Source organism: Podarcis bocagei (assembly GCF_964188305.1).
Source record: "Podarcis bocagei genome assembly, chromosome: 1".
NCBI lineage: Eukaryota > Metazoa > Chordata > Lepidosauria > Squamata > Lacertidae > Podarcis > Podarcis bocagei.
The window spans coordinates 58355245-58367502 of record NC_138125.1 but is presented as its reverse complement, the minus strand read 5'-3'; the positions used below and the strand labels follow the sequence as shown (position 1 = coordinate 58367502).

The window sequence follows — 12258 nt, the reverse complement described above, 5'->3', positions numbered from 1 at the left end:
GTCACGTGGCAGCTTGTTTAGGCTGCTTTGCATTGTGGGAGCTGTAGTCCCTAGGTAAGCCTGACGGAGGAGGAAGCTTGTTAGGCTGCTATGGGGAAAGTATCTGTTTGGCAACGGAAGTCGTGAGGCCCATTTCCCTGGCGCAGCTGGTTCGTTTTTCCTTAACCTGCGCAAGAGAAGCTGTGTGACCCTGCGTCAGTTTTACAGGGCTGATAAATGGCGAGATATTTAGTCTGATTGTTAAAATTCGGGTTGCACCAATAGATGCCAGTTTGATTTGAAACCTTGACCGAGGAGAAAACGAAAGACGCGAGCGCGCGCGCGCATTTATGTGGAGACCGCGTATCTCCAGAAAACAAAGGGACTATTAAAGAAGGAAAAAATGTGGAGTTAATTTCTCTCATAGAAACAAAGGAGGATGCTTCTGCGATGTCATATCACCGATTCATCAAGTTCAGTATTGGCTTGGCATGATTTCTTTTCCAGATTCCAAAGCAAGGAAACCACATCTGGAGATGCTAAGGATTGAATCTTTTGCATGCAAAATATGCACTCTTCTTCAATGTTGCAATCCTTCTCAGGCACTAGAAAATGATAACATGCCCATAGCTACTAACTTTCTTTTAGGTGGGCCCTCATTTGAGCTCCAGGCTGCCATTATTTTGTGGGAGGGTTTCAGCGGCATCCTGACAGAACGGGCTTGCACAATTGAAGTCAGATTCTGTGCTCTTGTTCAGCAAAGGCACATAAAGAACAAAGCGACTTTTTGTAGTAGAAATGCACTAGAAAAGATGAGGTAGCAACCATAGATAATAGAATCCTAGAGTTGGAAGGCACCCTGAGGATCATCTAGTCCAACCCCCTGCAAGGCAGGAATATGCAGCTGTCCCATACGGGGAATCAAACCTGCAACCTTGGCATTATCAGCATCATGCTTTAACCAACTGAACTATCCAGGTTAGAAATCGTATAACTTCAGCGGAAACAAATTGGGATGAACCCTCAGTAAACAGGTTGTCTGGAGGCAACCCAATAATTTGTTTTCTAATTTGTTGTGGGTTTAAAAAACAAGTAGCATGCCAGTAATATTTTGCCTGTGCCCTCATGGCTGCAATATAGTCAATAAATCAACACTTATACAATACAGCATATGGTATAAATAGGGGGACATTTAACCCCCACCTCCAGTGTTTTAGTCCATAATTCTGCTGTCACAGCCTACTTTTTCAATCTGCAGCTCTCACTCCCAAGTAAGTGCTCATGGGTTTAGGACAGTTTTCCTAGAATGGCTTCACATGAGTGGGAGAGGGGTGCCATTTGAGCTGTGAATTCTGTTTTGATTGCAAAGGGCTTTCTGAACAAGGGAAGGGGCCTTAGCTCAGTGGTAGAACACCTGCTTTGCATGCAGAAGGTCCCAAGTTCAACCCCTGGCATCTCAAGGTAGTGCTGGGAAACTAGAACAGGAGCTGGTTAATGTGGACAATACGGACCTAGATGATAGACCAAGGATGATCTGACATCGTATAAGGCAGTTTCTAGTATGCCTGTTCCAGTAGCTGGATGTCTGAGTCCTTATTGACATGTGACATCAGAAGCAGAACCTGCTTGCCCTCCCTTAGCTACATTGGGCATTGTGCTGTCTTCAGACGTTCCAATGGAAGTTAGAACAAAGATTCATAATAAATGCTTCTTGAGCACATTCTCTGTATACCTTAAATTACCGCCTGCCCTCCACCCATATTGAAGATCAGGGAGGAGCCCACGCTTAGGCAGGCACCTCCAGCTGGGACTGGGAAATGCCCTGTGCAGAAACCCTGGAGATCTTCTGCCAGTGTTGACAGTACCAAGCTAAATGAACCAATGGACTGCCAGTATAAGGCAGCACCGTATGTTCATCTTCCTATGTGATCAAGCCCCTGTTGGCTCAGATTAGACTTTTATAGGCTAGTGCTGTTCAAACAGAGCAACAATGGAATCCAGCTGTGCCCCATGTGAACTAGGCATGTGCCTTAAAACAATCCCCAGAAACCTCTGCCATGTGCCAGATGTATCCTGCAAAAGGTACCCTAGAGTGGGATAGCTGCAAGAAAAGTTCAGATCCCATTTCTGTGAGCAAGATCTTCTTCTTCTGCCCTATTTAATTCATCTCTCTCCCACCCACAGTGCCTTATATATTACATATTCCAAAGGCTTCTTTATTTCTGTGTATCTTTCAAACTGCTGGCAACACAGGTTTCATTTGCATTTTTCTCCTGAAATAAATCAAAGATTGCATCTAATCAAACACACAAAAGTTGTTTGCACTGCATTGGAAATGCAAGACTTTCCTAAGGGATGGGCTCCTGTTTGCAAAAGTCCTGGGTTCAATTTCAACTTTCTCTAGATCAGTTACAAGAGTAGAAGAAATGCCAGAGAAAGTATAATTTCTCTTCTGGTTTTTTTTTTTTAATGAGCAGTAGGAAGAGAGATTCCTGAGGGAGCTGTTTGAGAGTATCATTTTACCATCTGCGGCCTCTTGAAATTAATTAAGATTGATCAGCTGTGAGGAGGGACCACTTATATGGATTCCTTTGAAACATTAAAGAGACTTTAAGGAGACTGTGTAGTAGAAAGCATTATCTGCAATGTGAAAGAAAAAGCTCAAACATTTTCTATGCAGCTTTTCTCACATAGAATTGCTATGTAGTTGGTTAACAGATTTCTGGATGTGCAGGCTCCTTGATTTCTCAATCAAAAGTGCATGTGCAGAGTGCATCTTTCTATACCTTGGGCATATGTAATATTGATTTGCACAGTCTGAAGTTGTGGGTTATTTCCTGACTCTGAATTGTTCTGGTTAAATTCCTTGATTGGCCTGTGTGGTGTCCTTCTAATAGTTGCTCTGTTATCAGAGTTCAAAATTATTTTGTTTGTGGGGGGTGGGGGTATATGATAGCAACCCTGACACTTCTCCTGTTAAAAGGATTAAGCAGCTTTGAAGTGAATTTGCACACAGACAAGAGCTAACCATAGTTTTGGCAGCTGTGGGCTTGGTGGATGCCAGGAGAACTGGCTTTATATATAGCAATCTATTTCTTTTAAATAGATTTAGAGTTAACCAAACAGCATAAAAGTGTGTTGTGTAATATTGGGCTGCATTCAATCAACCTAAATCCTACTCAGAGCAGAGCCGTTGAAATTAAAGCACTTAAGTTAGCCATGTCCATTAATTTCAATAGGTTTACTCAAAGAAGGACTAATGTTGAATACATCTCATTGTGTCTGTAATTATCTGCACATCTAGCAAATGCTTTTCTCAACTCTGCTTAAACAGGTACTTTGGTTTAAAAAGCGAAAATTCTGGTGGCAGTGCTGGACACTTTTATTATGTGGTTGATCTTGTCTCAGCTGCATCATACCCCACGCCACCCTGCTATTTTTCTAGAAAAAGAGGTGCCGGAATTCACCATGAACACATTCCTTGTTCTCTTATATTGCTATTTTCAGTGTTTCCCCTAAGGCATCGGTGTTGCTTATTAGTACTAAACTAGCCACCACAAATATTTCCAAACTGAAGGGTCATACAAATAGGACTAGTTAGCAGCATGGCTAGAATGCCTGTTGCAGAGAATAATATTTTTGCATTTAGTATCATAGTATGATGTGCATCATTTGGACTCATTGGTTGTGTCATTCCCAGGGATGCTTGCTTATTGATTGCAAAAGCTGGCTGACGTCTTTTTCAAGGTCTTGGGCTCCCTCCGGCTCCCCACTCTCACTCCATTCATCTCTTTGAACTGTATTCTCTTTGCAGTGATTACTGCAGCTCATTGCCCGATGTCCATTCATAGGAAATGCATTACCTTTTATCTTGATCGGATCACTCAGTCCTTGGGCTATTATCTAATTGCATGCTCTCACTCTGAAGGCTCTCACCCATCTTTCGGATATTATCTCCCTTCCTTTGTGGGTGGGATTTAGAGGCAGCTCGACCCTCCTATAAGGGACAGCAAGGCAGCAGCTTCCTGAGATGGCAGATTTTGGATATCATGAAAGATAGCTGATGGTTTTGCCCTATGGGGCACAGCCTACAGGGAAGTCCCCACCAAAGTGAAGAGCACTTGTGGTTTTGCATAGTCTCCATGCATTCCAATGTTGTTTGCATAGGAGAACTTCCTAATGGACTGTATAAACCAACCTCTCATGCACCATCCTTTAAAAATAATTATTACTGGAAATTTGTAGCTAAAGATTTGGGTAGATAGTTAAAATGGATTTTAGGCTGCATAAACCCCGGAAATGGGCATTATGGGAAAGTGGCAGCGGTAGGACTGGGCATGGGAGACATATGCTGGGTCTTAACTTTGTTCAGCTCAGTCACGCAATCCGGCAACCCAGCTGAACTTACACTGGCGAAAAGGGTGGTGTAAGTCAACATCTATTTGAAAGGTTCATGGGACTGCATTTTGGTTGCTTTGGGGCTATTGAATGAGGACTACTATTTGCGGCACAGCAACACAGGAAGAGCAACTATCCTGCCTCCACACAGCTGTCTAGGGTGTCAATGGGTTGGTGTTTTTGTTGGCCCCTACAAAGGGCAGCTTTTAATTGGTGACCACCTTACAGCAGTACAGTCACTTTTATGTTCAATCTTAGCTTTGCTTATCTCAACAAGGCACGCACTGGTGAGTCAGGATTGCCAAAGGCAGGACAACACATTTCTGGATCATGATTGGTTTGGGGAGGAATGTTTGTGTTCTCATAAGTGGTTCCAATGCTACTTTCACAGATCCCCAGCTAGATGATGAAAATTGAGAGTAGATGTAATATCTGGCATATAATAATATCAGAACCAAGGTGGTTCTTTGGTCATCCCAAATTAAGGCCAACCATTTTAAAAAATTGCTTTCCTCAGAGGAGGCTGAAAAAAGAGTGGCCTTTGCTGTTTCAAATGGTGACAATGGAACCTGTGGTTCTAGGAGCACTCAATTCCCGTACACTGTTACTGTGAGCAGATGTAACATTCCATAAGAGCTACCAGATGCCAAAATTTGGCAGGACTTCAAGACCTTTATTTTTGTGCAATAGGGATCTGATCCACTTAACGTCATCATGAAGAAGAGATACTCTAAAAGTTAATGGCTCTCATCTAGTACAAGGACTGGCTTTCCTCAACTGTGTTAAATTCTCTGCAATAGTACCTTTCAGTTTAGGACCAGCCATGTTCTTGTGGCTTTCCAAAACACAAGATGTCCAGAGATGAAAAGGCAATTTACATTTGTTTTCAGCAATCCAGTATCCAGTGAACCTGCCCATGGCACGATATCAGTCCCAAATCTAAGTATGGGTCCTTGGGGGGCAATTTCACAAAGCAAAGATGAAAAGGCAGCATTATCATTTTACAAAGCATTATCGTTCTCAGTGGGTTTATTTCCAACTAAACATGTCCATGGGTTGGGTAGCAATTGCAGTGAACTTGCAGTGGGCAAATCCCCATATCTGAGCATGGTCCACTCACCCATTTTCACCTTATTGGCCTGTTTTTGTGCATGATAAATTTAGTGAAAGAAGCTAATGGTTGATTATGAGTTTATTACCTCATGTGAGGAAGTTTCAACTGAACTGATCATTCTAACAGGCTCCATATAACTAGGCATCATTGAAAGGAAAGATAAACCCATCTGAACTTTGTAGGTGAGGATGATACTGAAATTTTATTTGTACTGTCCATGAAATGTAAGGTTTCTCTGTCCTTCAACTGATTAACATTTGGAAAATTTAGAAGAGAGATGGCAATGATGGTCATTTCCAGTGGCTTCCAGATGAAAAGCCTTGATGAAAGTTTTTGTAGCTCACTTTCACTTTAAATATGATAATAGTTTGTGTCAGACAAGTGAAAGAAAAGAGAAAAGTGCTCTCAATATGGACATGCACCTCTTGGTTTCAGACAAAGACAAATATCATGTAGAAGCAGCTGGAAGGAATTTCCTTTGCTTGACTGTGCTACATCTAAGCTACCAGATCACCTAAAGGAAAGTCAAGACAACTCTTGATATTATTTTGTCCCCTAAAGGACTTGAGACAACCGTCCAACCTCTCTGGTACCAACATGCAGCACAAACTATTCCTGTAAGGATTTAAGCTGATTGGGAGCACCATATTGGTGCTGGTTTATAAAGTGTCTAATTATGGTTGTAAAACATCACCACTGATAACATAATTCAAAGCCAGAGCTGATCCTAGGAATGCCCCACTCATTTGAGGAAACTGAAAACAGTAACCTTCCAAAGGTCATTTTACATGTTTAATAGCACTTTCTCCTCTTTTTATGCTCTCAGAAACCCTGTGAAGCAGACTAGGCTGAGACACAGAGCATTCAAACAAAGCCTCCCACACGTTCAACGAAAGTGTGATGCGGAAAGCCCCTGCCAACCACACATTGACACTGATGCTCCCGTTGATTGTGCTCTTCCTTGCACCCTGTTGCAGCCTGCATGCATTCAGTGGTCTGAGGAAAAGGGTCATCTTATCACCATCGAGGGAAAGATCCCAGGAGAGAGAGAGAGAGATGGCAGAAAATGGCTTCAGAATCCTGATGACTTGGTTAATTTTGATATCCTTTTATTGTGATTTTATTCATGTATTCAATTTTATTTGTACGCCACCTTAAAAGCGGAATATACATAAATAAACATGTGCCTGGCCAATCAGGGGTCCCAGTTGGGTGGAAGAATCTGACAGCCTCCTTATCTCTAGTGCCCAAGTTGTGAGCAGTGATGGCATTCCTACTACATGTTTATGTGTTCATTGCATGTGTGCACTCCTTTTGGGGGGCCTGGGGGTGAAAATAAGGTGCTGATACTCATATACATAAAAGTGTGGTGGGTGCCAACACAAACCAGGTCTCCCCAGTTCACATCCGATTTCTCTACCGCTACCTAACACTGGATCCCTGTTGTTGCTTTAATGAAATTAACCGTTTTACTTGCTTTTTGATACATATCTTCTCTACTCTTGTTTAATCCAACTGGCCAACTCCTTTAGAAACTTTAATTAATACCCAGAACCCTTGTAATATCATGATTCTTTATAGAAGGGCAAGACACCGTCAGGTCGATTAAGCACCCAATTGAGCCTGAGTTGGGGAAAATTGGTGTAGCGGTCTCTGATCAATGGAAACACTTCAGTTTAATAAAAGGTGAATGAAAGCAGGTTTCTGTTTGCCTTGGAACATTTGTTGTTGTTGTTATTGCAGCCCTTTACAATTGGCAAATTAGGGAACTGAGCCAAGCTCTGAGAAGGAGGAAGGCAAAAATTGACTTGAAACTGAGGCAATTTTTAAACTTCCTCCCGTGGAAAACAGAAACAACAAAAGTGAACAACGTGAAGGAAAAGAATGTGATGGATGCTTGCTTTGAAAAAAGGTTTAAGAGTGCAGTTTGAAGGTTAAGGGTGGTGGGGCACAGCTGAAGGTGTTTTAACCGCTCATCTAATGCCCTGCTAGGCTGTCTGGCTGCTGCAACAGAAGTGACGTTGGAGGTGCATTCTTCTGACCCTCAGTACATTTTGCAGTTGCTTTTTTTTTTTTTAATTACTCCTGGTGGAAACAATAGAATGGAAAGAAGAAGGGGAGATGTAAACCAGTCCCTGAGCCAAGTTCCTGAACTTTTCCCAACATGCCCCCCCTTTACTTAACTAATGTCAGTGTCACGGCCATGGTATCTGTGACAGTAGCTCACTTTCCTCAAAATCACTTACGATCCTAGCAATGGAGGAAGAGCACTCCAAAACTTCAGCTGTCAGTACTACAAATCTCTTCAGAACAGATTTCAGAGGAAGACAGCGCTAGGGAAAGGAATAAAACCTCAGAAAGTGACATGGCTATAGATTACCTTGAGCCCATCCAGATTAGCATTCAATGAAGTGAGCTCTAGTTCAAAAAAAGCCCATAACAGAATTTGTACATCTTTAAGGTGCCACAAGACCTGTTCATTTATATTTCTTATATTGTGACTCACCGTCATTCCAAACACATGGTTGGAATTAGGAAACAGTGCAGGGGATAAGGAGAATTGGAGATACTTGGGTTCAAATCCGTATCCTTTATTTTAATTATTTATTGATTTAATGTATTTCCATCCCGCCCTTCCATTTAAGCAAGAGAAACACTGCCACCATCACTTAGGGTGACTTGAAACCAATTTTGAAAACAATCACAAACATCTCAACAAGAATTTAAATACTGAAAGATGGCACAGCAGATGAGCACAACCTGGGCTAGTTCTATATATAAAAAAAATCAGAAATAGTTTCAGTTTGGCCTGCTAAAAGAGGAAGGTCCTCATCGGGCGACAGAAACCCATCAGAGAGGAAGCAAGACAACCACGCCAGGCTGGCTATTTAGGGGTGGGAATCAACCACATACCAGCAAACTCAGGTTGCACAATTACAGTTGAGTGATTTTTGTGCAATATAGCCATTTCCCTGCAAAGCCAGACACTTTGTGATTGGGAAAGTGATGGGGAAACACACTGGAAAGTGTGGGAGGACAATGGTAAGACACAGCATTGTCCAACATCCCCATAAATTGGAACGCACGCTCAATAAATAGCCTAACCTTCCTGTAACTTGTGTGCAAAGAAATCAGGAGCAATGCTCAATACACAGGTTGTCTTGAAGCAACCACTGAGTAAGATGGTCCAACCCCCTAGGTGTTGCCACAGAGAAGGCTCACTGCTGTATCCCTGCCAAAATTACCTTGGATACCAGCAGGATTGTGAGTAGAGTCTCTTTAGTACAGGTGTAGGGAACCTTTGGCCCTCCAGATGCTAATGAATGACAACACCCATCACCCTGACGATGCTTGCTAGGGCTGATGGGAATTGTAGTTTAGCAACATTTGGAGGGCCAAAGGTTCCCCAATCCCGTTTTTGTGGATCTTAAAGGGCAGGCAGGCAACCAAAGACAGCCATTTAGGTGTCCTGATCCTAATCTGTGTTTCAGAGCTTCATATAGCCATGAAGTTTGCTTGGCGCTCTTGGGTCCTTTATAATCTCTCTGTTTACCCTTTCTCGCTGTGAATATAAAATGCAATTGAGCTGAGAAATGTGTGTGTTGCTCTGAGCCCCTTGAGAAAGGGCAGGCGGAAATGTAAAATATTTTTTCGGAGGTAATATAATTTCAAAAGTTATTCCACCACATTACTCACTGTGTGCTTGTATAAACTTTTTAAAAAACAGTAAAAACAACAAGAACAAGGTTTTGCATCCAGGCAATTTAAACATAATCAGAGGGTCTGTTTTCTCTAACCAATATATATTATGTAAATTAAGAGGGTGGGGGAAAGGTATAATTACATTTATTTAATAATAATTCTTCTACCATAATTTGCATGTTTTAGGCTTCTGGCTACATGCACAAATCAGAAACAAATATAATAATCAGTACATGGAAACAGAAACAAAGCTGTACTAGAGTCGGGAATTAGGCTATGTGAATGAAACACAGCATTTAAAATTCCATTCTCATTACGTTTGTCTTTTGAAAGCATTCCTCTCCTTGTGACTTACCAAACCTCTTGATTTGTTAACTTCATCGCTTCCAGTCTTTGCCACGAGGTGTCACTAGTTTGCCCACCCATGGGACTTACCCACTGCTGTCATCTTGTTCCCTTCCTGTTAAAGAGAATTGAATGCCATTGCTCATTCTGATCAAAGTTGGAAACAAACAGTTAGATGTGGAAATGAATGCGACTTGTGAAAATGTTGATATGGAGCTGGAGGGAACGGTATCCCGTAAACATCAGCTGCTTAATTCTTTTTCAGTTTTGAAAATAATGAATTTAGCCTGTGCTTGAGGCTCTGCCACACCATTAGGCAGCTGCTCCAGATGGCAGATATTGTGAACCATTAAAGAGCAGCACACTGTTAGTTATTTAATTGACTATGATATTTTTACTTCTGGTAGGTGCCATTTGGATTTTCTACCTCAAGCACCAAGCATCTCAGAATTGGCTTACGGCTCCGGACAGTGAATAGGCACAAGAGGCATAAAGAAGAATTCTCCAAAGGTGAGAGCTCACAGCCTGCACTGCATATATCAGGAGCCATCAACATGCTGCCCACAAGCACACATGTGCCCACAGAACCACCTCCCGCCCTGAAATTAAGCTTGAAAGAAGCATTCTGTTACTGGGATCCAGTGTGGTGTAGTGGTTAAGAGCAGTAGTCTCATAATCTGGGGAACCGGGTTCGTGTCTCCGCTCCTCCACATGCAGCTGATGGGTCACCTTGGGCTAGTCACACTTCTTTGAAGTCTTTCAGCCCCACTCACCTCACAGAGTGTTTGTTGTGGGGGAGGAAGGGAAAAGAGAATGTTAGCCGCTTTGAGACTCCTTAAAGGGAGTGAAAGGCGGGATATCAAATCCAAACTCTTCTTCTTCTTCTTCTTCTTCTTCTTCTTCTTCTTCTTCTTCTTCTTCTTCTTCTTCTGCCAAGAGAACAGGCCATGGTGTGAGTTGCAGGGCATGCCAAGTTTTCAAATGCCCCCTGAAAGTTAGCAGCCCCTGGCATGGGTCAATGCCATGGATTGGCTGGATGTAGAGGCACCAGCTGGGGAACCCCTAAGGGAACCCCCAGGGGAAGAAGGTCAGAGCCAGGGGACTGGTGGTGGTGGGACAACAATGAATGGGCAGAGGAAGAGAAGAGAGCAGACTGGAAGGAAGATGTGTCAGAAGCAAAAGAGGGGTAACAGGGTTTAGTGAGCAGGAAGAGGCTGGGGCAGAGAGCAGGCCAGGTTCAGATGCAGAAAAGGAGGCTGGAGAGGAGAGGGCCAAAGATGCAGACTCCTCCTCCTGCTGAGACCAGCTCCCCTCTCCCTTGGTCTCCTAGAATACACAGAAAAATGAAAAGGGCAGAGGAGAGATTGGTTGAATGCAGGCACAATCTACATCTACTTGGAAAAAAACCCTGGAGGAGAAGGGACCTAGGAAGTCCTTGCAGCTGCCTCAATGGGGCAAGAACTACTGGGAAGAGTTCTGGGATTACTAGGTTTGCATTGTTTTGATTTGTGTGAATAAAGAGTTAACTTCACAGAGACCAGTGGTTTTTTTTATTGCAGACCTTCACCTGACTCCAGCTCCTGACTGTGCTGATCTGCTATAAGGCTTGGTCTAAAAATTAAGAAGCAAACAGATGAAATCAATGTTCCAAAGCTCTTCTGGCCTCCGACCAAACAGAACGTACAAAATATAACACCAGATGAAACAATTCCCTCTCTTTTAAAAGGCCATATATTTGGGTAAAAATTCCATCTGAACCACAGTCTATTACGTGGTGAATGAAGCTTGCTTAGCAAAAATTAATACAGGCATTTTCTCCAGAAAGCAAAACAGTTACCACTATGTACCAATTCATTATTCTAATTCCCATCCCTGGATCAGGAATGTTATCATAATTAACAGCAGCAGCTGTCTGGGGCCTGAAACTCACAGAGAGGCATAGAACGGAAGAGATGTGCTAGAGACATCAGGAGGAGATGTTTGCGTGGCAGAGCCATCTGTCAATCTGTCACTCCTCTGCTCTTTGGGGGATGAGTCAGAGCTGTCTTCAAGCAAGTGTCTGAATGGCAAATGCTTGACCATTACCCCTCTGGCAGATTTTGTAGCTGTGCCACTCTTGACTGAGACCAGCAAATGCCACTATGCTGCACCAACTCAGAAACTGCGGAGTGTCATCACAGCTGCCTCTATGTACTCCCTCTCATTGCTTGCCCAGTTGGGGAAGCATCATGGGATCCAGTACAGTTGCCAAATCTTGGCCCATTCCATATATTCCCTGAAATAGCACCATAAATCCTGCTGCAGTGATTCTTTAATGTGCTGTGAAGCACTGGGCCTGCCGGTTCTGAATTCTGCATCATCTTCTGGCAGACGAGGTAAAGAGAACTTGCAAATTGTGGTGGAAGGAAGATGGGGAAAAGAAGTGGGAGGGGGGTTATTGGTTTGTTCTGTTCTTGTTTTTATTATGTATTTTGCATTGTTATCTTGTGTTTTTGTGCTGCAAACTGCCCTGAGATCTCCCAATGAAGGGCAGTATCCAAATTTAATGATAAATAAATAAAGTTGAGAAGACACAGAGGGGTGATCAGAACAAGAATTCCCTCCCCATCATTTTTGTGTAAGGTTCCACTTGGATCTGGGGGAGGCTAAGATGCCTAACCACCCCCTTATTTATGAAGTCATTTATTTAAATTTTTAGCTGGCCAGATCTCAAGGGGCCT

At 42.8% G+C, this 12258-nt stretch overlaps 1 long non-coding RNA gene across 1 annotated transcript; it reads left to right on the top strand.

Moving 5' to 3' along the window:
• The first annotated feature begins 73 nt into the window (after positions 1–73).
• On the top strand, positions 74–11003 carry LOC308571645. Its single transcript, XR_014001563.1, has 5 exons — positions 74–149; positions 834–957; positions 6318–6582; positions 9946–10048; positions 10869–11003. It is a non-coding gene; the product is annotated as an uncharacterized lncRNA (long non-coding RNA).
• The last annotated feature ends 1255 nt before the right edge of the window (positions 11004–12258 follow it).